Here is a 26760-nt window from a genome sequence, read left to right as displayed (position 1 = left end):
ACTTCAAAATGGTGCTAGAAAAACTTTACAGCAGCCTGTTTTACGTATTCCCTGTTGGAAAACAAAATCTGTTCAGTGTTGGAAAAGGGCTGAAGTTGTAATATTTCTGCACTTTTTTACATTTTGCTTCCCATTCTGAGGCTACAGTGAATTAGGACATTCATCCAACACTGGGGAAAGCAGTTCTTGTATCTGGCTCTTGCCTCACTCACAAGGGATTCACCTTTGACGAGGCCAGACAGGCCTTATTCAAAGAAAATCAAATGTAATGAAAGGAAGGCTCTCTGATTACTTAAACACAAAGCCAGAATAGTCTGTAGTTTCTCATACCTCAGGGCAGCACCAAGGCACAGGACTTCCCTGGTATATACCTTTGGCCCCAGTTTCGGAATTCATTTGATTATGAGTGAATCACAACTTCATTTTCCTTCACGTTTTCATCATTTGTAGGAATTGTATATCTACGCTTCACGATTGTGGATAAAACAGTTTGATAAACAAATGGTTCATGAACAAGTAAGCAGGAAGAATTCACTTCAAAAAGTGGGAAAAACTGAAAAGGATCGGGCTTTCAACAACATATGGCAAATGTCATCTGGAATGCCAGGTAAAAGAAGCTTTAAATTAACTTCTAGTCAAACTAACTGGAATTTCTGATGCTAAATAAAATGCAAAGACATTAGATAATAATAAGTAACAAATTTCACTGTAAGCACAATCCCCTCCTGTACTATTGGTCAAATGGTAATGAACACTTATGCCCCAGGGCTACTGCATAAGAGAAGAAGAACCAGTGACTGAAGTTTCTGTGTTTTAGCAAGTATTCGAGTTCTGCTATGAAGTGTTTCTGAAATACAGCAAATTATATACAAACATATAACATCAGGTAGAAATACTATTGCTCCACCCTGCAGAAATAGGCATTGGCCTTTTGAGTCACCCAAAGCTCTGAAGGCCGTGGAGACTGGCTTTGCAGCAGGCAGTTATTCAGCAGCAAGGTCACTACAGGAAGAAGTCACATTGATCCAAAGGCTGACTGCACTTAGACAGAGGTGTAAGACACAACTTTGTGACAGAGCCAGGAACAGCACCTGTAAATAATTTTCTGTTAAAAGAAACCTTTGACCACATGAATTTCCTGGAACAGAGGAAACTGAAAAGCAAAAAAAAAAAAAAAAAATCCTCTCTTTGAATTCTTATTTCTTGATTTTCTTTGGGACCTAAGTCCTCAGACTTATCACTGTGGTAATTACAGGCTACTTCTGCCAAGTGTGAGACTGTCTTTAGATTTTATAACCCAGCTTTCAGCTTTTTTCTATCAGTCTTGCAACAAAGGTAATGTTCCATTACTACATAATAAATAGCAAAGCCAGTCTTATGCCCTAAAAAAGAAAAACAAAACCTGTTCCCTGCAGAAATGTTTGACTGAAGGACTCCATGTTCACTCGAAATGGCTTTGCATTGTAGCTGTATGGGAAAATCTTGTGAAGATCTTTCATTTTTGGCTTTGTAACACTGACTTTATCCCTGCATCTTGGATCGGAGTTAGCATTACATGATCACTAACAAGATGAAAGGAAATAACCCTTCACATTTTGAGGAGTGGGAACTGATCACAGTTCCAGTTGACTTCAGTGGTTGTGTGCCTTACATCCTGATAATAATATCTGAAAATGCTGAACAAGCTTGTCTTGATTAAGGCTAATAATCCTAGCAACAGATTTTTATTTCTGAAATCCACTATCAGAAGCTAAAATGTTTAACATCCTTCTTCAAGAAAAATGATGTACATAGCTGAGGACTTTATGGATTATTTCCTTTATATCTGAGAACTGATTGGCTTGCTTCCAAAATACATAACGGATCATCCAATTTGAAAATAAATCTGAAGAGTCTTAAAAATATTTAATAATCTTTGACTATTATAATCATTCCAATGGTTGTAAAATTAACATATATTCTATATATATAGAACATATATAACAATATTTTATACTGTTACATGTATCAAAAATCTTTATGTTTTCAGCTTCTCAAATATTTGAAAGTTAGTCACTGAAAATTGTGACCACAATCATTGTGGTCACTGTACTATCATTTAAATAAACAGCACTTGAAAATAATTTTAGCCTGATTCCTTATATTGCTGGAGACTGAGAAAGCAATCGGTCTTGAAAACTGTAGAAATGACATGATAAGGAAACAGTCTGGAATGAGAACACTGCAGAGAATAATGTTGCAGGTGGGGGTAGTAACCATTGTGCAAATTACAGAAAAACACAGCAAAGGTCTCCAAGAATTTTAAAGTGCTCTAGATGTTAAAAATATTTTGGAGTTGAAGGGGTGGCTGTGCCTGGCACTTTAGGAACTGATCTCCAGGGCCTGTTTGTTTTTGCTTCTCTTGATGAATAAACAACTGGAACTCATCTATTGGTTCAAGCTGTTGATGAACTGCTGTGCCATGAACTCAGGGCAGGATTTTCTTCCAGTTCTTCACCTCACGGAAACACAGGCAAAGAGGATTTGATTCTGTTTATTAATTGATGGGGAATCATGGACATCTTTTTCTGTTATATGGAGAAAAATGTTTTCTATGTCCTTTACTTCTGACATGGATACAATGTATGTATGTTTGAAGTATGCATTATAGCATGATGATGTCAAAGATTAAAAGAGAAGTACTTAGAAGAGTTTTTGCTTAGGAATTTCTTTGTATTTCTTCAAAATTATATTTCTCCCACTTGCATCTTGAGAAAATGGATGGTCATTGAAACATATAATAGTCTGAATGATTAGGATATTGTCGTATCTGGTCATAAACAGGTTGACTCTACGTTAGGGACAACACTTGCTTAGAGCTATCAATCAGAGGCAAAGCATTTTGAATAGAAGCAGACCAGTGTTCTGTACGGCAGAGCCCATAGCACAGATCTGATTTTAAAACGAAACAAAAGAACACAAAGAAAAACAAAATAAATTTAATAAAATTAAAATACAAAAACCAAAATAGTACATTAAACCAAAGCCAGGATATTCTTTAACTCTGCGATGTGTAGAGGAGTGATGTATTATGGACTACTTCCATTTGGAAGGCAGATGTGGAAACTCACCTAACAAATAATAACAAACTTGTGTCTTGCAGTTCAGCCAATAATAACAATAAAACAGCTTACAAGAAATTGAACTCAATATGAGATAACTACTTCAGACTCTTCATGACAATTAACATCTAACTATAAACTATATAGCACCTAGAATCATAATCTAGGTCATATTTAATCATATCGTATTTAATACAGGCAGCGCTTGATGCTACCAATAACATATCAATGCCAAAAACAATGAAAGTTTCCAAACAGCTGACTGACTAGGGAAGCCAGGCCGACTGGGAAGTAAGAAATTAAAGACATGAAATAAATAGAAATGAGAACTTGTTCAAGAATTGCTCATTATCTACTGAAAAAATCCATGACTCTGCAATCAAAAACAAAGAAGAAAAACGTTTTTAAAAAATTTAGAAAAAAAGACTAACAGGTCTAGCAGAGCTCTTAACAAATATGCTTTTTTGTAAGAACATTATTAACTAAAGGGAATTTTAGTCACTTACTGGCTACATGAAAATGACAAATATTTAATACAGAAAAAGCTGGTATCTTCTTCATATATTAGTTAATGATAATGTACAGTGACCCAGATGATATTTTTGTAATGCATTACTTCATAGCTGGGTGCTAAAACAATGGCTACTTGGAAGAAATGTTTTGAAGTCAATGAATCTCAGTAATCCGCACCTAAGTTAAAGGAAGGGCTGAGAAAATGTTCATTGTACTGCTGCTAATCCATAATAAATTTTGTTGTACAAAGAAAATTCTAGGTGATTTTCAGAGTGCTACTGTGCAAATACTCAGAAAGTATCAAGTGATAAAATCAGTTAACTATTGGCCTAGGTTTAATCCAATGATTAAACCACTGGGATAACATATACAGTACCAACCTGAACAAAAAATAACAGAAAGAAGCCCCAGTAATACCATATAATGTTTTACTGATAATAAATCTAGGAAAATGTGGCTCAGTTTTAATAAATAACAAGTCTGACAATAGTTGAAAAATTGATAAACATAATTGAATTGAAAGTAATGTATTTAACCTTTCAATGAAGCCGTAACAAATAATGTATAACATCCCAATTGAAACACGAGCAATACCAATAAAGCACGTGTTATATGAACGAATGACCAGCTGATCAACAGCCAGCACAAGGGGCCACAGGGAATCACCAAGCGGAGATATTTATGGTGGCACAAAATAAGATATTTGCACAACAGTCATGAACATAATAACAACTCGTCTAGTAGTAACAACAGGTTTATTATCACTGTTAAATAACAGCAAAAAAACATTTTTTCAATACCTAATCTTTTACAAGACCACGTATATATTTAGAACTTTATTCTTACCATAAGGCACAGAACTCAATGCAGTATCAAGGTATAAGAACAGTACCTGAAAAGCCTGTATAGATCCTATGTTCTAAGACTCTTCCCAAAACAAGTTTTGTGCACTGAAGAGTGTAATAAGGAAAATTCCTCAAAAATTTTCAAAAACTATTTCCCCACTACCCCACTGAATTGCTTGAATCAAAGGAAGGACTTATTGGTTGTAATTCTAATATTTTAGGTTTCTTTTTTAATTTGTATTTTTAACTGGAAGAATCATGAACAGAAAATAATTCAATTTGCAAAATCACTGTAGACCAACAGTTCAGTAAAGGAGGTGAATATAACTTGGAATAGAGAGTTGAAACAGCCAAGAGGAACAGTAGTTTACCAATGAATAGTTTACCAGTAATCATTCAGCAATATCTGTAGTCATGGCACTGAATGGCGAGTGTATTCGGATCTTGCTAATTTCTTTCAGGAGACAGCAGACACCAAATTACTAAATTATCCTATTACACTTTTACTTAGAAATATTCAGTTCATGCAGGCAGACTTTGAATAGGCTGGATTTTAACAGCAAAGCAGTACAATTTGAGCTCAGGCACCAGTTAGCAGCAAAGATATTTTTCACCATCTGCTCTTGGAAAATCCAGATTTTCATTCCCAGTACAGCCCCCACACATTTTCTTTTAGAGTGTACATCTTCCATCCTAGAAGATTTCTAACCTGGTAATAATTCTGAAGCCAGAAACACTGTGTAAATTCATGTCCCTCCTTGAAATCAATGGCAAAACTGACTTAGACTTCAATAAGCTCAATAAAGTGCCCTTTAAATTGAAGAAGTCTGAATTTGACCATCTGGCTCCAGATGGTCTGAAGCTAGTCTTTCAGGATGGATTCTCCAGAGCTATCTCAGAGAGCAAAATCCACTCCTGCTGGGACTGGAGCCATCAAGTCTAAGGGCACCTCGCCAACACAAATGGGAAGTCACTTCCACCAGTGAACAGCCCACCTGGTATTCACTCAGTACATCCTTAACCTTCTCTTCACCAAATTGCTGACATCTCTTTTACCAAAGATTACATGCATCTCCCTGTCCCCAAAACGATGGTCTCTGAATTCATATGTAATAACACATACAAAAATAGCATAAATCATGTAGAGGATCATTCATTCTGGTTTTACGCATCTGCACTTTATTATTAGTGTTATTATATTATTATATATACTGAACTACATTCTGTTAGTACATTCACTACCATAATGTTAAAGATTAACACATTTTGAAGTTTTTTAAAACAATTGACAATTCAAATTCTGTTCAGAAAAGTCAGTCCTTTGGGTGAGCACGAGTAGATGTGAAGAAGCCATGCTTTCAGTCCTCTGTACTTCAGTATCTGTACATGTCTTCACTGGGTAATTAAGCTACTTGATCTTTGCAAGTGTTTTAACCGCTATCTATAAATTATATCTTTCTCCTATATAATATCATTGAGTGATCATAATTTGCCAACATTTATTTTAAAGAAGTTTGCGTGCATTTATAGCAATATATATTTTAATACAAAACTGAATGAAGTCAGAAATCCTCTGCTTTTCTCCAGGAAAAAATTGCTGCTGTTATCCGATCTCTGATTTTCACTACATAACCCCATCAGTTCTGTAAAGACCTCTTGGTATTCGCTCAATGGAATTAAAAAGAAATGACATGTCTACCACTGATGGTGATTCAATGAAAATAACAGAATCATGCAGGTACTGGATTGAAAAAAAGCAAATGAAAGAAAAAAAAATTCATGAAAAAACAAAAGAAGAAGAGTTATGATTCTGCTCTTGCATAAATTTGACTTCTATTCCCAAGAAATGACACACGGTTAAAAATTGAAAAACTATTTCAGGTTAATAGTAGAGTTGACTGAATAATAAGAAAATTTTAGAGAAAAATAATTTAAATATTGTTTCTAATCCACCGTGTATCGCAACTCAGATCCATTTCATATTGAAAATAAGAACAAATTTTCTTGTTTTAAAATCAACACAAGGATTAACCTCAGCAGAAACTAAACAAATTCAAACTAGAGAAAACGCACATATTTTTGCAGTGAGCACAATTAACCTCAGAGCAATTTAGCAAAGACTGTAGTGTATTTTCTATTATTAGAAATGCTTAAACCAAGACTAGAATGTGGTTTTGTTTTCCTCTATCTGGATTTATTTATTTCTGTATTTTCCCCTGAAAGATACGTCTTCCAAATGAAGCCATTGGATTCAAGGCAAGTTTTTTTATAGACTTTTTTGTCAGACTAGACAATGACCATTTAAAGGCCCACCAGCCTTTAAAAATTATTGGGTTTCCTCTACAAAGGAATAATTAATGTCATTAAAAACAAATGCTCTGGGCTTTCATTTATGTCAGGAGTTATAATAAATGCGGTCATCAGGTACAGCTTTGAGAACTCTTCTGAAACCAATTTCTGAATACCAATATTTGAGAAGCTCCTAAAATCTACTTAAGACAGCTGCATGTCTCAAGGGATCGCTAAAAAGATAGGGAGCTTCCCTCTAAGTCAGTCTAAACACCAATATTTTGCATATTTTGTAAATAGTACCTATAATACTTTCAAAGCACTTCGGAAAGGTGGAAAATCATTATTTTCCACATTTTATAGTTGGAGGAATTGAAACTCAGATAAATAAAATAACTTCCCTAAGGTCATACAGCTTGTCAGAAATAAAATTTATAGTCCACATACCAAAATCTATTCTCCAGCCACTTAACAATGTGAGAAGTGTAGCCCTCTTTTTGTGCAGGTGACACTGGAACAAAGGAAAACTCATTTTTTAGTACACCAAAGCCTCCCTTTCACTTGCATATGCAGACAGCCCGTGTTTCACAGGCCAAAGCTCTACTTCTTTTTGCAGCAACAACCAGCTTAGAAGTGTTTTACCCATTTGCCGTCTTTCAAGAGAGCTACGAGGGAGGACAGATGAAGAGAAAATAATGATGGCACTGCCAGTCAGAACATCTGAATCGCCCAGTATATTTACTGCTTTAAATATTTGCTGTCTTGTAATCTCCTTGGAGCCAAACTGAGTCTTATTCTGTTCTTCATTCTGCAGTGATGCACTTTTGGCACATAGTAAATGAATAATGATCTTCAACAGTATTCAGGAAAATAATCACATTTTGAGGCACTGTTTGACAAGTGTAACACTCACTACAATACCACTTGTAAGACAATATTTAGAGTCTCTATTATAAGCAAATAAAAAAAGTTCCCCAACTGCAAAATGTTGATGAACATTTTCTCTCAGGATCATTGTAAATCAGTAAGTAAACATAAACATTCTTCTCCATGAAAAATCTCATTGTAAAAGAGGTTTATAGTCTTAAATATGTTAAATCAGTGAAGTTATCTTAGAGTTTTGTTAGTCTCAGCATCTGAGCCTTCTCATAACCCTTCATTTTTACCTCAAAAAGCGGATCTTACCCAGCACAAGTCTGTAGGAAAGAATGACTGAGCATCTTGGCATACCCCAGCCTTGGACACTGTGCAGGGTGATCACAGAAGACCTGTGCCTTTGAGAGGAGCAGCTCTCAACTCCAAAAGCAGGAACTCGAGCCACTGAAACCACAGACCCTGTCTTGCAAAGGAGCCTTTCACACACGAGTCCCTGACACCAAAGAGAGCTCCACTGTGACGAGAGAGCCCAACATGAAAATCAGTGAAGTAGCACTACTATTAGCTCTGGTTAAGGCTATTCTGGCTGTAATATATCGTTGTTTATATTTTGGTGGATTTTAAAAATGTATCTTAACAAAAGATAAACAATCTACTAGGATAAAAATATTGCAGTGGAATTTTGAAAGAATTTTGAACAGATGTAGAGAAAGCAAGCACATGTATCTTCTCAGAAATACTGTGGATAGCCATAAAATTGCAACACTAAACTGCCTAAGTTTGCTCTCAACATTGATGCAGTTTCTGTGTTCAGGAAAGGCAATCCTATTTTACATGGATCTCCAAAGAAAGATGCAACAACACCAAGTGCACTTTTCAGGCTCAGCTTGTTTTCCTAGACACGTGTCGTAAGAGGGTTTAGGAAAACAAAATCAGAGATTTACCAGTTCATTTATTGTCACTGTTCAGGGGCAATAGCATAGCACCACTGGGTTCTATCCCTTCCTTTGTGAGAAGTCAGAGATGTTTTCACTTATAATGATGTTAATCTTAAGATATTCTCTGCCTTTTTTATTTGTAAGTTGCTGGAGAGCTGCACTTACACAATGATTATTTTTATTATGTTCCTTATGTATTTCAAAAAGTGGTTCCTAATTACGTGTTTAACTTTTTCAGAACCTCTACAAGCCAACGCCAAAGGTAAAAAGAAAATCTTTTCATTAACTAAGAGATCCAATCACCTGAAAAAGATTCAAGGTCCATGCAGTGCAGTTGTTCTGCCATTTCCACAAGTGGCTTAAAGGCTTATTTGAAATACAGTTGAACCTTTTCTTCCTTCAGCATAATAAATCTAGGTTCGTGAGAAAAAAGAATTAAATAGTACTTTTAAAAAGGTAAAGCTCCAGTCCACTGCAAAAGAGATTTCTGATTTGAAAGCACACCTCCTGGAGGATCCTAGGACTTTATTCCATCTTCATTCCCTTTGACTTTTCAGTTTCCCAACTCCACCAAACTTCTACAATTAGTATTTGAGATTCCATGTTTCATGATCTACTTTTGTCCTTTGCTTCTTAAGTGTGTCAGTGGGAAGGTAGAATGACCTGCCTTTAGATTAAATATAGTAAGAAATCAATTTATCATCATCTCACTGAGTTTAGCCTCCAGAACAGCTGTCGCTGTAGATTTTTGCTACTGGATTGAATCATGCTGAACAAGACTTACTGTACATAATACAACTTATTTCATAAATTTTCTTGCAAAGCTAAGTGAAGGCAACACAATTTGGTCTTACAAAAGACTAAGAAGCAATACAAAACTATCCAGATCTGTAGTACCCACATAATCTGTTGTGGGAATGACCTGGAGCATGTGAACTTTGACAAAAGCACTGAGCTGCTTGGTTGTTTCCCCCAAGCCCCATAAAACACTGTCTTACGCTAATCCGCCTTAATAATATTTTCTCTATCCTTAGATAGAGTTATACTCACAGAAGTCTGAGAGGAAAAAAAAATTCTGCTAACTTCCTGCATCTTCCTGCATTTGCAAAATAAAGTCAGTGAAGACTGATTAACTAAACAAGAAAAACCAACTTATTTTAGGTAGGTTAAAACATGTGATGTACATTAATAGTGAATTATTAGAATATTTTGTGACTTGCTCCTACATATGATTCTCAGAATATATGTTGAAAATATATAACAAAAATGAGCGTTTTATATTAATTAGTGTTTTGAGGTTTATTTCTTGGAAACATCTTAGGCTTTATGGATTGTTGCACACTGTACCAAACTGCACAGGCCCTCAGGCTCCCAAGCTGATGACTTTCATTTGAGTAAACGCTATGTCTTTCCAGAATTTCCCAACAATCTACCACATAGAACTCTCACCTACTGAGCCCTCAACCCCTCTTTCATCCTGACAACAACATGAAGATAAAATTCTCGCTCTAGCCCTGCAAGCAGCAATGATTTCTCTCAGACTGCCTTGGTATGCAGAGAGAACAGCTCCACCAAACTTCTGAAACACCATTATTTTATCCTTTAAGCCCTTTCTTTACTTTACTTTTGCTATGGTATTTACGAATCTGTTCCATCTGGTATTGATTAGGAATTATAAGCTCTACTTTATTGTTCCACTATGTTCATTTAGCTTTTCCCTCACTATAACTGCATTTCTTTGTTTATACCCAGACACACACACACTGGAAACATCATGGGACCTGGAGATTATGCCTATATGAATAACTGAAATGTGCTCAGGACCATACTGTAGCATTGAGTTCAGAAGGCATGGAAGGGTGAGCAGTCACATTATAAACCTGTATTAACATCACTCACAGGGACAGAATGTGTGAACAGGCCCTTGGGAGTGGTCCATCAACAGTACCAATTTCTAAGCAGTGTGTGTAGAAATTGTATGGGAAAGGTTTAGCTGGTACAGCCCAGATCAGCAGTGCCTATGAGCCCCCCTGGACATTCCTTTATTCACTGGTACAGACATAGCAAACTGTCTTCCCTTCTAACTGTCCACACAGCCCTTAGCATGGAATAGTACAGATGTTTGAATATGTTCTAGGCATTTTCATAATTCCTATGACAAATTAAATTGTTTAAAACTGCTGTTTCGTATAATTTACCAGACTGAAAAAAAAAAACAAAAAAACAAACCTGCATTCATGTACATACACCGTAGTTTCTTTCAGAAATGGCTGTACAATATTCAAAAATCTAGCAGCGGCTGAAATCAGATCAATTTGATGAGGATGATCAGAGACTAGCTGATTTCAGTTGCTTAAAAAATGAAACCTTAAGAAGGTTATCACAGGACTTGAGCATCTCTCCAACAGTGAGGCTGAGAGAGCTGGGACTGTTCATCTGGGAGAAGAGGAGGCTCAGGGGAATTTCATCAATGTCTGTAAATACCTGAAGAGAGAGTGCAAAAGTGACAGAGCCAGAGTCTTTTCAGTGGTGCCCAGTGCCAGAAGAAGTAACAATAGGCATAAACTGAACACAGTAGGTTCCATCTGAACACCAGGCAGCACTTCTTTGCTGTGTGAGTGATAAGAGTGCTGGCGCACATTGCCCAGGGAGGTTGTGGAACTTCCTGTTTGGAGATACTGAAAAGCCATCTGAACGTGATACAGTTCAGCATGCTCTGCGCGTCTCTTCTTGAGAAGAAGCTCATTAGTTCTCTTATCTTTATGAATTAGTTTGAATACAAACAATCTCTGTAGGTGTGCTAAAAGGCTCCACAGGGCAAACTATTTGCCAATGATTGCTGACATTTATCTCCATATAGTACAGACTGCCAAGCAACTTTTTTTATTTTCATTTTTATAAGTACCATCAGAATGGTAGTGGAAGCAGTTTCCAGATCTATGTCCTGATGGACCAGTTACGTACACAGGAATTGTTAAAGCAACTATAGTGGGAATCTGTGATACAGCAGACTGTTGCAACAGTAAGTTCTGAAAGTTCTAAGGTTCAGAACATTGGTATTCATTTAAACAACACTGATAATTAGAAACACAAAAATTTCGTTGCCAAGTTATGAATACCCATTCTGGACTTTGACATACTGCACAATTACAAGCAGAGATAAACAGAATGAAAAGAAAAAATGTCATGCATTTTGCAAGCTAATGTTTCTTAAATTAATGGAGGCACGATGTGAAAATGGAAACCAACTGGACCAACTGGTTTAGAAAATTATTTTTAAAAACTTCCTTGTGTTTCCAGCTGTCTGTTAAATTACAGAAGCTGATGAATCAAATTCACAAAATACCTTTATTTGGTTTTCCTACAGAGCCTGAGGAACAACACTACAACTAACTCAAAGTATTTAAGAGTAAAACAGAACCAAGCTGAAGTAGGGAAGATTGGGTTATACTAAGGCTTACATTGTCTATCTTTGGTCAAGCGGTCCATTTTTTAAGTTCCTTAAATTCATCGTTTGATTTGCAATGTTACATACTCATACATACATCAAGCAAAAAATGTGATTTGCCTCTATTTTTCTGAACAAGTTTAGTATTCATAGAAGTTTACAACAGTAGATGTTTAACTCTATCTATCACTGAAAACAGAAGAAATGCATTCACCCAAGTTGCTTCACAAGTTTGAATACTGTCCTAAATGTTAGGATCACCCGTTAAGTCTCTACGTCCAAAAATTTTCACCAGGTAGGATTTAAAGGATCGTCACTGATTATATACTGTGGCTATGTATTTTGTGAACTGGAATAAGACCAATACCTATTTCAGATGTGGCAGCATCATTTTGCATCAAAATTCTCCTAAGCAATGCAAAACTCTACATCTCACTCCTAAGATCCTGAAGACAATCTCCCAAGGCTTTTCAGTAGCTGGAATTAGTAGCTGTCCTGTTGGCAAATATAAATGCAATGTATCTGGAAAATACAGCATTATGTATTTGTCAACATTTTCTTATCCTTTTCAGTTTGGCATTGTAAATTCTGGGGATGAGTGAATGAATAGATGGGAAAAGATCCCAAGCTGCACAAGGGAATTGACATGTCAATGCCCATTGTTGACTAGAACCTCCTTAGCATGCTGCTATGAATCAACAGACATTTTTACTTTCACACTTACATAGATCTGTTATAAAAGACATCCCAGAGCTCTGTTTCATCTTGCTTGCCTTACAATGTTTATATGCTGCCACTGGGACAGAGAACAGATGTGATGGATTAACTTGCAATAAATCATATGGCAGGGAACACACAGCATTATCATTCTAAAGAGATAGTATTAAGTATTCTGCTACAAATAAGAACATTTCCCTCTTCCTTAAAAATAACTCTTTCTTCATCCCATAAATGACCTTTTCCCCTTGTGTCCCAAACTCTAAATCTACAGTAGCTCTTCACTTTCCAAAGTTGTATTAACCATTTCATTGGTTTCAAGGAAAACAAAGATTAATCATACTCTTCAAAGAAGTGATACATAGCACTATGTCCCACCATTTTCTTTCATTAAAACTAATGAAGAGAAAGTTTCTTACAACTCACGGAACTCCCACCAGTAAAGTAGCAACAAAATTGAAGCCCTGCCGGTCCACTCATATCCTCCCCAGGGAGCACTTCTACTCCCCCGACATCTATTTTCTGATGGCAAGACGCCGACTCCTACAACCTCCACAAGGAACCCAAGATTTGTAACGTCCCCTCATTAGTGTTTGCACACCATCTGGTGACTATTACTGAATTAACTTCTGACAGAAAATTAGTTTTTAGAATATAAATATAAAATTAGACTTTGATATGAAACCTTACTCTTTCCCTCCCATCTCCCCTTTGCAGAATTTTTAAAAGAGAAAAAAGAGTTCTGGGCTAGATAAAATTAAAAAAAATAATAATAGCATTTCCAATGTCCTCATTGCCCTTCTTCCCAATTTGTTACAGTATGATTTATTGAAGACATAAGTTGCTTGAGTACAGTTCTTAGTCCCTGTTTGCTTTAGTTAAATAGCATTCATACTGTTGGACAGTGGAAAATACTGAGTGCTAACATTATAATTATTTTACACCAATCTAACATTTTCCATCTATAAAGATATTTATAAGATTAAAACCCTGTGAGTTTCATTTGTCCCATTAAGACCCCAGGTGCTGCTAGGAACTTCCGTTTCTGAAGCTTATTTCCCATATAGTACTACCCTGGGAGAAGAGAATAAGGTAAATCTTCAGTTTTGAGTCTTCAGTGCTAGTTAACTTCCCTTTCCTCTATGGTGGAGAGTTGCAGAAGTTTGGGGAAAGAAAATAAAAAATAAAGAATACAAGAGTTTTGTTTGATTTTAGAGGGTCTTAAATTAATGCCATTCCTTTCAAGGGGAAGAAAAACCTGGCAACACACATTAACCAACTATTAAATTTCACTGATTGCTATTACAAATAAATCACAAACTACAATTAAAAGCAAAACTATGGCAATGCAACATACTTGGCATCATATTTGTTAGTTAAAAGAGAGACAAATTCTTCACAAACAAACCAGACTTTAAACTGTCTGTTCAGATGAACCATAGAGTTTCAAAGAAGTAAAACTCTTGATGTAGCAAATTTAGGAAAAACAGCTGTTCAGGTTACATGCAGCGTTCATCCTTTAAATGAAATACATTGGTAATATTAAAGGAATTTTAATGCAACTGCAAAAATTAAAAATGAAATACCAAGGACCATATGGTACTGCCATAAAACATTTATGTCCAAATATTTGCTCTCATTCTCATCCAATGAAAACAAAGTCCCAACTAGGAAGCAGAACTCATTTCTCTCCTAACAACCGGTAAAATATTCCCCTGCCAAACTGCAAACTACAGCAGGCAAATGCCTCCTTGCTTATCATAACTGCATGCAAACTTTGTCAGAGAAACCAGGAGGTCTCTCTAAAGTTGCACCGAAATTCATCAGTGTAAGCCAGCAGCATTCTTTGTGAGTTACCTGTGGGGAGAGAGGTGAGGAAGCACACTAACAGTAAAGATGATTTTCTCTCCAAACTGCTTAAAGACTTTACATGTTAACACTGAAATCTATGGGACTACTCAGGTTTGTGAAGTTAAGCATATGTGCAGCTGTTTGCGAGATCAGTTTAAGCACAACTGATGATGATTAAAATTTGTTTCTTAATCAATACCCTAGCCAAGAGAGATTGAAAATTATTATAATTGCTGGTCTTGGAAACGCTAGACGTCTGATTTCATGTTTAAGGGATCCAGATTCCACAGGTTAAACCTCTTCAGTTATAAGGCTGAGCATTTTGGCCCAAATCCAACAAAACACTTAAACACATGCTTGACCTAAAACACAAAGACAGCTGCAGTGAACTTAAAAGTTAAGAATTTACAGGATCAGGGAAAGAACGCTCAGTACCATTCAGGATAAAGCCTAAGGACCATAAATCTCTTTAAATGACTGATTTCTGAAGATTCTTCCTTCTGTAAGATAAGACAGGGTATACGGTGATGTGGTAAGGTTAGAATCTATTGTTTTTCTGGCCTTAGTATTATCTGTATTAACCACTCACAAAGAAAAAAAGAAACTCCGGTAACATATCTGTAATTTTACAAAGCGGGTAAAAATTTTCCACTTGTGGCTTTAAACAGATCTTTTGCTTTGCATAAAATGCTCAGTGGAAAAAAAGCAAGGGAAAAAGATGCAGGCACTTCCTATCTTCTTTATGTTAGCAGGCTCTGAGAAGAGTAATTTTAATGCTGTAGAGGTGAATCAGGAAATTAATGCCAAAGAAAAAGAACAAAAAGTAAAACCTGTAGGAAAGTAATTGCAGTACTACACACCATGGATTTAGTGATGCTATTATAAAAACCAAGCAACTATCAGGGGATTGTGCCATTTACGGGGTCTGGAAGAGCAAGGCAAATCACAAACACCATGCTGTAAATACTTACACTCCTTATCACGGGGTAGCTCTCAAGTGTGGACTCAACTGAGTCATAAATAACACTGCACATGCAATTACACTTTCAGCAGAGGATCTCCATTACTTCTGATCTCATTATGTGCAGCAGCCAGCTCAGGGCACACTTCACTTGCAGTGAAGTCATGTTTACACCAAGCAATGGAGCACAGTGTGCGCATCCTCCAAGCGCAGCAAACTGAGCAGCAGCACCAAACTTGCTCTAAGATCCATACAGCTGTGCTTCCACTGTATTGTTCCTAAAGCATTCAGCCCTACTGACAAACAGAGCCTATCATCCGTATTTACATGTCGCAACGCTGGACCACTGCTGCTTTTTGGAGCTGAAGCATCCTCTCTTTCCTGACCCCAACACTCACACCGTACCAGGTGTTCAGAGGAATGAGCACCAAAATCTCCCAGTGCATGCTGCAGGAACACTCAGCTCCCCGTGTTCCCCCAGGGAATGTGGCAGCTCCATCCACAGCCCTCATGTGGGAAGATCGCATCCGTATCTTGCAGTGCTTCAAGTAACAGGATTTTCAGCTAGCTGGTTGAAGACAAAGTGATGGTAGGCCTGCATTTCTTCACCATGTTTTGACTCCTGAAGAGTGAGTGCCACTTCTTTTCATAATTCCATCTCACAATTTTCCCTCAAGCAGATAAAGGGAACTGTAATTTTACTAGTCATCTTTGTATAAACAGAGCACTTAATTTGAGAGATGAAGATACCTCCTGCTTTTATGAAGGCATTTCTCCAAAGAGAAAACCAGCATGATTTTTTCCCTTAAAAGCAGTCACTGAATTGTTTTCCACAGATTCTTATCAAAAGGAGATAAGGCTGAAAGAAGCACTGCTGTCTCAAAAACTGACACCCCTGTGTAACAGAGGCTGTGGATCTCCTTCTGAGTCCCTCTTTTTTGAAAAAGAGCACACTTTTTTTAATGAAAATACTCATTTATTCATATCAATTTTACATTTCCATTGCTGAATTTACATTCAGCAATAAGAAATCACAGGGTTAAAAGTCTTCAATATGTTGTCTCATTGATTTTTAAGGGTGTATTACAATGTTTAATGTGTCTTCAATTTCTAGCCTCAGTACATTGTTTTTCTTTTGCTGTAACCTTCTAGAATTTCATTCTCTATTTCAGTACTTGTTCACCACGGATAAATAACCTTTCCTATCTGATAAGAAAACAGATGGAGATCTCAGATTCTTTCATCTCAAGGCACAACTCTAAAAACATTTTAACCATTCTGTTTTTCTCCCAACACTCCGCAAAGTATTATCACCTTTCCTAAAAAGTAAGGACCAAAATTGAACACTAAGTTAGCATTTCATTAGATCTACACCAGACCCCGCAAAATAAAAGCCTTTTCCAAATCTTTACTTGAGATTTGCCTATATTCAAATACCATGTTAGTTTCCCTATTGTGGTAGCTTAGGAGCTCACCTTCTGCTGATATTTTAGCAGAATTCACAGCTTCCCACCACTGTCTCCATTTGCCAGGTGCCATCTTTGTCCCTTATTTGTCTCATTTGATCATACTAAAACACGAATTGCTTGCTTCCATTTATTTTGTATACATATCTTATGAACAAGTAGTCTACAGTAACTTTATCAGCGATCTGTAATTTTTACCATCAGCCACTTCCTCCTACCTGCAAAATTTATGCATATTTAAAATTTTCATTCTAAAACACTGTCATTCATTTTCTGAGCATTTCAAAGTTTATCAGTAAGTAGAAAATAGATCCAGTAAAGCTCTTAAACACATACTAAGTCTTAAGCACTTTACTTGCACCAGTGTTATATACCTTGCTACTTGGAGACCCAGGACTACTGTATAAAGGAAACACAGTGTACCACCATGGCTGATCTGTATGCTCTGAATTTCAGCTTTGGTAACTCATTCATAGAATCATAGATTCAATCATAGAATGGCCAGGGTTGGAAGGGATCTCAAGGATCATGAATCTCCAACCCCTGCTACCATAGGCTGGGCCACCAACCTCCACATTTGATACAAGACCAGGCTGCTCAGGGCCCCATCCAATCTGACCTTGAACACCTCCAGGGACGGGGCATCCACAGCCTCGCTGGGCAGCCTGTTCCAGTACCTCACCACTCTCCTAGTAAACAGCTTCCCCCTGATATCCAGCCTAAATCTTCCCTCCTTCAACTTAAAAATATTTCCCCTTGTCCATTCAGAGATTTCAGGACAGCCTGCACTAACATTATAAACAAACAGAGAAAGCTGAGCATGGACCAAGAAACAATTAAATAAAATAATCCCTTCAACAGCACTCTTTTGTCTTCTTGCATGTCATAAAACACTTCTGCATGGTCAAGATGGGGTTTAGACAATAAAGTGCTTCTCGCTTCAGGGAAAATCCCCAAAATTCATTATACCCACATGGGAAAGGTTTCTGAGCCAGAGGGCTTTGATTCTCCCCCTAACTAGATTTGGATTTGAATGTTTGATTTTGATTTAAAAGAGACTATTGTTTGGAAAATCTGGACCAAGAATTGAGAAATTCTCCCCCCCAAGTCATTTTTTAATTATTTTGATGAGAAGGAAGACCATCACCATGGGTTTGTGATATACCTTGGAACATTTGGAAAGAAAAGGAAAACAGAAGAAAGAGGAAATGAAAAGAATTATCAATTTACCATAGTTACCCTCCTTCAGTAGTCATCGTGCTCACTGATACTTTAAATAATACAGCTTGGTTTTCCTTCAAACTTGCCTTTTGGTAAACATTCTAATACATTTATTTGAAACCTGTCATACCTTAAACCACTAAAAATCTTGTGTACACGTGTCAATAGAATTTTCTGTTGTCTTTATGAGAGGCTACAGCTTTGGTCAGGATATGGCCCAATCTGACTTTCCCTGTGCTGAGAGGGAGAAGCACACCCTCAGATCAGTGGGGAAAGTTCAGACTTCTATAATGAGAGCAGGATTGCCGTAGAGGTATTGATTAGTTCACACTGTACTCTGAATTAGGAATTGCAGTTCACAGATACAGATTCAGCAATTTGAACTCCTAGGGGTTTAATTACTGAAGCTAATACTATAAATGTAACCAAGGAAAATATTAAAGGTTTTCAGAAACTGTTTTTCAGAGGAAAGAAGGAAAATATTATTAGCTTAGGATGAGTGAAATTAAGGAGCTGATTCTTTAATGAAGTTTTGCTGATTACCTTTTAACATGTCATATTCAATAGGATCAAAGCCAAATGCATAAATAAATTATGCATTTGCCCAGGCCCCATAAAACAAAGTTAAAATTTCCCTCTGGTTAGAGGTTGCTACCACAGCAGGATGAGCCCGACCTGTACCCCTTCAAGGTTTAATGAGACAGGAGTTCAGCCAGAAAAGAATCTACAGCAGAATAAGATGAACTCTGCTCAACGACCAGCTGTATCAAGTAAAGAAAGTGCTTTCTTGATAGGAGTTAAAAATACAAGAAATGTCCTCCCAGAATTGGGTAATAAGAAAAGGAAAAAGGTCCAATGCCATAGCAGGCTTTTAAAATTCTCTACCCTGAGGAAAAAACACCTCATTTTCTGTTCAAACCCTTCAGTTTCTTCTTAAATGGGTTTTGGCTTTTTGAGGAAGATGGAGTCACCAGCTAATGCCAGCTGCAGTCTCTAGTGAGAAAACTAGTGGGCAATTCTGGGAGTGAATGCAGGCACTTGCTATCCTGCTCTCAGAGACAGAAAATGTTCTTTTCTTCTGATCAAGAAATGAAGTCCATGCTTTACTCTCACACAAGAACAAAACCTCTTTCTCCATTTAGAAGAGTAAAGATACACAGACATGGATAATCAGTCCTAAAACAAATGTTATTCCCAAATTCTCACATTAACAATAATGACGTTAGAAATCCAGAGTAAACTCAGTTGCTAATTTAGTTTCCATTTTTATCTACTCACAATATGATTTCAAGCTTCAAGAAGATCTGCACAGATTCTGCCAACTAGAAAATGGCTTAATTGAGAATTTAACAGGAGAGAAAGGCTTTATAATGTGGATCAGAGAGAGAAGTTATCAGTAGACCACTGCTTTTGACATTTTCGGTCTCTTTGATGTATACAGTGGTTGAGTCCCAGTTTGTGTTTGGGATGTAAGTTGTCCATGCCATAACAGTAACAGCAATATATTTGCTTTTTTAGCAATGATTTCCAACTTATATTTTACTAAAACTGATGATAATGTGTGCTTTTGATATTTTCAATTGTCTTTTTTGAAATGCTACATCTCTTAGGATTATTCTTATGCAGACAGGGCGGCTGCATAGAGAACAAACAGAGTTATGGAGGGTTTTCTCATTTGCTTGATTTTACAAAAGATTGAAAAACCTAATCCTGCATTTCCTCCAAACATTTTAAAGCTTATTTCGTATTTTTACTATCTGCATGGGACTAATTACACTTATAAAGGATCCAGACTAAATCTGAAGCATTCTTTTGCTCATCATCACATCCTTGTGATATTTATTGCTTTATTTTACATTTCTCTAAAGGGAAGTACAATGTCTGTTCTGCTTTCTAGGGGCCACTTTTAAAGCAAGACTATAGAGAGATACTTCAGTTACGTATCTCACACATTTCTAAATGCGATATCAATGCAGTATGAGCATCTAAATACATCCTCCTATGCATATATGTAGAGTGAGATGTGCTGCTACTTCTACAGCTAGGTAATGCAGCATCTTAACAGCACTGCATAAAAAATGGAAATTTGGAATCCCCTGGTTTAGCTTATACAGTGGAAAAAAAACATTGAAGGAGAGCATCATAAACCACTTACAATCATTTCATTCTGTAACCTGTAATAGGGGAATTGTGACAGGAAAAAAAGGGCTGAACGTATTTTTTCAAACGGCTAGCATAGGGCTAAAATAAAGTCCCGTGTTACTTTATTTTATTTAGGGTATTAATTTTACTCGGGTCACAGGCAAATAGCTACACTTTCATTAATGAAATGCTCTTAAGCTAATTTCCATTTGTATGCAAGCAACATCATCAGGTTTAGTACATGCACACAGTCGTACATACTTATACTGATATCTGCATGAGAAGAAAGCGAACAGGCTGTTGATTTATTACACGCAAATTGAATGAATAAGATAACATTTTATTAGCAAGATACCATTATAAAAATGACTATAAATGGATACAATACAAGTGGTATATGGCCTTATCAGTAAATCTACTGTATGTTAGGACCTGGTACATGTTGTAATAAAAAGATAATTAAAAGTATTGAATCACAGAACCGTACCACCAAATAGCCCAGTAACAACAAGCTCCATTAGTGAGACAGTGTGTGCTGCCAACCCGGCTCAGAAAAAAGGAAAAGCAAAGTCAAGTTTTTAGGAAACGTAAAAAAGCCTGCAGTCCTAGCAGTGAAAAATAAAGAGAGGGGGTGTTTTTCTGACTTTCCCTAAAAGAGACTCAAAAAATGACTTGACACAGGGCTTTCTTGTTTGAGGGCTTTATCTCAAACCCCTAATGAGTGTGTTTCTGGTAAGGTGATATTCACTCTTTAACTGCTGTAAGTAATCTAGCACTCTGCAAAGCAGTGCATTTTTCAGAGGCCTTTTTTTTTTTTTCTTTCTAGTTTTATGACTAGCACTGTCTGGCTCTGGAAATACATACTGACTTCTCATCCCTCCCCCTCCCCCTCGGGTCAGCTGCTTCTCTCCCTCCCTCTGGTCAGTTTAAGATGGAGATGCTGCCTAAGCGCCGCTGTACAGAATAAGCACACAACATTTTCTCCTGGGAGTTGGTTCATGCAAAACACTGCCCCGCTGAGAGAGTGGAAATTTACCCATAAGACATTCTTCCAGCAGCAAGACTCCAGAGGAAACCTGATCAGAATTTTTAAAGACGTGCCTTGACTTTCTCTCTAATTCCTTCGAAGTTTCACGGGGAAAAAGAATACAAAGCAAACGTTTAAGGTTTGTTATGCCTACGCTTTAACAGAAACAGACTGAGATACAGTCTGATTTGGGGATAAAAGCTGAGAAGAAGACGGCGGTGGATTATTTTCAATAGATTTTCTGCTACTATGTCTTCTAGGATTTCTTTTTGTGTTTCTTTCCTCCTTCTGACTCTCAGTTTATAGTCTCTGCAGCACTTCAGCTGATCAATACATCAGCTCTCCTCCCCTCCACACAGGCAGAACCTTCCTACCTTTAAGCTGTGCGTGTGGCATTTGCAAAATAAAAAACATTCAATTTTACTACTTAAATTTGTGTCACTGATTTACAGAAAAAAAACAATTCCAAGTAACATAAGACACAACAAAGGTGATGATTTTTAACATGCTATTTCCTGAAGACCCTTGGAAAAATACACAGATCTTTATAGTAAATCTAAGATCTCTTTCAAGAAAAAAACTCCCTAATTTTGAGTCTGATCCAATGTCCACTGAATGCTCCTCCTCACTTCATTTTGCCTTGAACCAGCTTTTTACTGTTTTATCTTACTCTGATCGATTTCAGCAGCAGAGCTCTCACATTCTTTTATTATCACAATAAATTTAAGCTTCATATTTTCATAGTACCTAAAAGTTGCAAGTAGGGTATGACCCAGAGTGCCAGGTACTATTTAAAAGTACCTTGTTAAAGGACAGTCCCTTGCTTCAGATGTTTCAGTTACGGGCGATTTGCAGACCCACACACCCTCCTGCTGCAGAGCAGGGAGTGAGTGGTCAGGACCAAACCAGTCAGTCATGCCAGGAAAATAAAGGACTTTGCAGAACAAAGCTTGTACACAGTGACATGATTTGAAGATGGAACACATCTGTTCTTAATCTCAAGCAAACAAGCATCCTTAAATAAGATACAGTGTCAGAAACTTTGGTTTCTACCTCAATTTTCTGCAGCGGTAAGGAAGTTGCTTCACCTTTCCCTGCGGCAGTTCTCAGACACCATGCATACCCTTGTGAGGCATTTTTTAAAGGATACTGAAAGTGAATCCAGGACTGAGTTACTAAATGATATAGAACTTACAATGGCAGTTCAAATTTGGTGTTTGCATATTAGCAAAACAAGATTGAGATGTGATCTCGATTCTTAAGCACCTTAAGAAGAAATCAACAAGCTGTAAATGGCTCATTAAATTTCACAGAAAGAGATATAACAATGAACAATGACTGGAATTTATACCCAGATTAATAAAATCCAGAGGGAAGACACAGCTGGAACAATGACAGCAATAGATACTTGGAAGTTGTACAGAAGTGGTGGCTGCTCTTTTTCCAAATAGCTTTGAAGCAAAACCAACTAGCCAGACACAAGTTACGAGGGTTACTGGCGGGACAATCAGACAAATTCTGCAGCTACATATAAGAGGTCAGGTTACACTACTGATAAAATTAAAGATCAGAAGAACCATTCAGATAAAAAGCAGGGATTTTTTATTCATTTTCGTATCACGTAACTTAGATTTCAGCTAAAATGTTTTTGTTTTGGAGAAATGTGCTCTTGGCATGCAAGTGTATTTCATCTTTCAGGGTACCTTGTATCTCAGTCCCAAACATTATTTAGAATTCATCATCTAGGAGTTCTGAGGTTCACAGCATGCGCTCTCTGCAGTGAGCCAGCTGTGAATGCACCACTTCCTCAAGCAGAATGCTGATACACCAGTATCCTCAACAGCTCCCTGCCCTGCTATCCTATCTGCATTGTTCCCCACCTGCTTAGCTGGGTGCTTCTACAGCTCTGAGCCATGCTCATCACAGCCTCTCTTAGTGTTTGCATTGCATACAACCAAGTAGCATCTTTTCTACTTTCAATCCTAAGGAATTCCCATAGACACGTCACATTTCTGACTATTCATCAACCACGTATTGCTTTGTTCCCCTGTCTGAAGTGAGATGCTATCTAGCCCAGGGGAAATGTGTTTTATCTTGCCCAAGTGTCCAGCTGTATAGTAAAGCAAACATAAAAACAGGCATCTCAGTAAATGACAAATAAGAGGCACATTCGAGGCACTTCTCACTGCTGTAACAAAGTAAGGGTAGTTCAGATGAACTATAGATAGTCCTGGTACAATTTGATCACTGCCATTATTCTGAGGTGCACAAATACTATTCCAGCTTGCTACACTCTGTCCCACATGACTGGAATGCTGATAACTCAGGAAATCCAGTATCAGGCAGAATTATTGAGATACTGAACCACCCCAAACTGAATCAATCTCAGGATTAGCCTGAACCACAGGAACTGTGGACTAGTCTGATTAAACCACATTATGTAAGTAAGCTTCTGCATGATGCATTGTAATAAAACTTAATGAGGGATAGGAGAGAATGTGAGCATTCTTGAGAACTGGTGATCTCATCATTACTACTTCAGGGGCATGTGAACTGGCATTCACTAAATGGCCAAAAAGTAAATAGAAACTCACAATTTTATGGGATAATGCAGAAAGACAGACATGAGCATCTGCTTATGTACAAGAGCTGCGCACTGTACTTAGTTCTTTGCCTACTATGTTCTACATACACTACAAAACTGTAGCAAGACGTAGGTTAATAATCAAGGACAGTAATCCTAAAAAGGTGTGTATAGTAAGGACAGCTTCCAGGAAGAAGGGGTTCTTTCTCATTCACACCGTAGCTCTGTGCTTCTGTGTAAAGGCACTCTATCTTTGCACAGTTTGAAATCCTCAGGATGGCGCATCATAGTTCTAGTTACAAAAACACTTGATAATGCAAAATGCAAGGCTCTCACAACTGGCCCTTTTGATGGATGTCCACATACAACATTTCTGTCATTCTATGCTTGTGGGTGCAAAAGTGATTTTTTTTTTGATACTTCCACTCTGGCCACTTGAAACATCTCACCTCCTGATTCCCAGAAATCTCTTCTCCTGAAGTCTGTGCAAAATTCATCACAAAACCATGGCATGCAGTGGATGCAGCCTATTGGTAATTATTCTCAGTTTCAAGAATTCTAGCTTTCCAGTCTTCTGAAAAGCACGCTCCCCCAATATCTTACAACTACTTATGATCAATCTGAACATTTCCTTTCTTTTGTCCACACATCCAATAAAAAGGTATCCTAAGTTAGCAAGAAGTCAAGTTAGAACAATGGTCACAATGCTGAGGTCAGTGAATAGATGTCCCGTCATCCCATAAGATATTCTGTATATTCCAAAAAGTCAGGCAGCATGGACCCTTCTAGACTGTCCCACTTAGAAACCATGAACTGCAGACATTTAATGACATCACTGGAAAATGTTCCTTTTCTGTCAAATGTCTGATGGTTGGCACAGTGGACAAATATATAGGGCAGGATCCAGATCAAAAACATTTAAGAACTCAAATTAATTGTGATAACTCCTAAAACTAATTGGTATCTATATCCAATGGGATGGCTCAGATACCCTGTACTGTCAGAGAATAAACAGGCATTCCATAATGTGCTGGAAAACTTGCATGCTAGAGCAGCAGCCGTACACAGCTAAGTGACAACAAGTGCTCAGCAGAGGCATGTATTGAAATTCTTGCACTTTTTGGGAGTAGGGGCACTGCACTTGGCAAATCAATTTCAGGAACTCATCCACTTCTGCTCTAGTCCTTAGTGGCTTTTTTTGTATGTTTTTTCTTTTTTCTTGTTGTTTTTTTTTTGTTTGTTTTTGTTTTGCTTTTTAAAGCATTAGCTGATATTAAAATTACATCTATGAGTGAAAGTAGGAACAGATGTGAAAGTGCACGGCAGGGGGGTTGAAACTAGATGATCTTGGAGGTTCCTTTCAACCCAGGCCATTCTATGATTCAGTGGTTCTAAGTGGAATAGATGCATCTTCATGGGAACAAATGCACAGCATTGCTATTCCACTGCATATATCCATATTTTTCTTTTCAGCAGCAATGTGGTGGGCAGGAATATGTGAGAGTAAACTTCCAGAAAACAAGTGGTCACAAGATTTTTTATGGTGCTATGATAGCTTGCACATGGAGAAGAAACATAGAAGTTACTTTGCTTGATTCCAGACATCACACTCTGACAGTTTCAGGCAGAGTCCCAAAAGGAGTTGAATATTAGCTACGAATTCATAAAGCATTGTTATAAAAGATAGAAATATATATATATATATATATAGAATATAGATATATAGAAATCCTGGACTAGAATACAGGCTGATTTGCAAACACTGCCTGTAGCAAATGCAAGCAAAAATATTGTTCACCATTTACCATGCATACACAGTGTAGACAGCAATACCTGTAGTGGTCTGAAAGCTAAAACCTGCCATTAGAGTATAAAATCTTCTTTAGACTGCATATGTTGGAAAAAGTCCATGTGTTGGCAGTGAGGATTTCACATTGTATACAACAGAGCACTGCCTCAGGGCTCAGGTAATTACAATCATACAGATAACATTTGTTTTATTTCCATTATAGAAATGAGATTTACCGTGAATTTATTGGCTCTTCCACAGATAGAGAAAGCAAATGAAGTAAGAATATTTGCTAACAACTCCTCCAAGATATTTCTTGATAAAACTTACTTTTCAGAGAGAAATAAAAGATAACATTTACTTTTTCACAGAGAAATAGAGGTATCAAGCATTTATACCTAAGCCTCTACACAACATCAGACACAAAAATTCATTAAAAATTTCATTATTAATATTGAATCATTTCCTTAAAAAAATTCTTTACAAATTCCTGCTTACATCAAAACTGTACACCAAGCCACATCGCACAATACAAACTGCATCAATTAACTACAGCATCTGCATCCTACATTAATAGTTAAAACACAAAAATACCTGTATCAGATGAATTAGATAGCACGAATAAAAATTTGGACAGAAATTTGCCCAAATTTTGCAAGTTGCAAAAAAAAAAAAAAAAAAAGAGACAATTATATAATTTCCATTAATGAGAATAAGGGAATATGCTCTTGAAAGAAAACCATTCTAAAAGCAAGAAGCAATTATGTTTCATGCTCAAAAGACCACAGATTCCACATAAAACTCACAATGCTGCGCCAATTATTTGGAGTTCAAATTCCCTTATTGTAGCAATTGAAACAATCTCAAAGAGTGCAAAAATTACCAAGTTGAAAAATCTATTCTTTAAACTATACCATGCATTCATTTTGCACAATAAACGATCTTAAAGTATTTCAGAAGGTGCCGCACTTTTTAGTTTTAAAAGTAAAAAT

Source organism: Lagopus muta, chromosome 4 (genome assembly GCF_023343835.1).
Source record: "Lagopus muta isolate bLagMut1 chromosome 4, bLagMut1 primary, whole genome shotgun sequence".
Lineage (NCBI taxonomy): Eukaryota > Metazoa > Chordata > Aves > Galliformes > Phasianidae > Lagopus > Lagopus muta.
Note: the sequence above shows the minus strand (reverse complement) of the source record.